Here is a 1,041-nt window from a genome sequence, read left to right as displayed (position 1 = left end):
TCTCCCAAAACAACGATAGAGACACACAAAATTGCACCCATTGTTTTTAATTTAAATTATGTTCCACCTTTCCCTTGTCAAGGCAAATGCCAAAGGCATCTCCGGGTCAATCAGAGGGCAGAGCCTTTCAACTCTGAACAGTTTTGTTTCTCAAGCTGCAGAAAGGCAGGCAACAAGTTTCTCAAGCAGCAGGCAGGCACCAGGCAGGCAGGGTAGAGATCATTTCTACAGCAACTGGGAAATTCCAGTCAAAGTTAACCTTTTAATCTCCTTCCTTCTGCTGCAGCCTGGTAAATGCTTGCAAAGCAGGTCTGTTTTTTGAAACACCAGGATGGGACCCTCCATCCCAGGCTACAATTCAGTGCACCATTACTTAAGAATAACACATGGAAAGCAGTGGGTCTACTTTGGAGTAAAAAGGGCTGCAAATATATGCAGCTGCATCTCTCTGCTGTGAATTGAATTGCACACTGCCAGTTATGTGTTATGGCTGCTGGGTGTTACCGTGCACATGCCCGGTCTCGTCTGATCTCGGAAGCTAAGCAGGGTCAGGCCTGGTTAGTACTTGGATGGGAGACCGCATGGGAATACCAGGTGCTGTAGGCTTATACCATAGTCTTTCGAGACTGAAGGTTGCCAACCAGTTATGTGTTATGGGTTGTATGTTGTATGTAGAGCTTCTGGCTTAACACACCAGACACCTTAAAGGTGGATTTGATTCATGGTTTAACCATTTTCACTTGCATATCCCTTGACAGCCCATTTCCATAAATTGTACCCTTCCTATTAGCAAAATGTTTGTAATTTGTAAGACAAGCCCTCATCTCCTTCATATGAAAGCCCAGACTTCATGTATTCATCACATATTTTCTCTTTTCACCTGTTTGAAGAATAGAAGACTCTGCCTTTGCACTGTTTTACACCAGAAGTGTGCTGAGAAATTCTGGGTGATTGATCACTTTCCATATTATGTTTCAGCTTTTTTACTGTGCTGGTTTTCAATCACTGGTTCATAGATGAATTGATGACCAAAAACTAGCT

General features: G+C 43.1%; 1 pseudogene; it reads left to right on the top strand.

Annotated features, from left to right (window-relative positions):
* The first annotated feature begins 488 nt into the window (after positions 1 to 488).
* On the top strand, positions 489 to 606 carry LOC136655176 (5S ribosomal RNA; annotated as a pseudogene).
* Positions 607 to 1,041: the final 435 nt, after the last annotated feature.

Source organism: Tiliqua scincoides, chromosome 5 (assembly GCF_035046505.1).
Source record: "Tiliqua scincoides isolate rTilSci1 chromosome 5, rTilSci1.hap2, whole genome shotgun sequence".
In the NCBI taxonomy this organism is placed as follows: Eukaryota; Metazoa; Chordata; class Lepidosauria; order Squamata; family Scincidae; genus Tiliqua; species Tiliqua scincoides.
The sequence above is the reverse complement of the archived record's forward strand: the minus strand, read 5'-3'. Positions and strand labels throughout refer to the sequence as shown.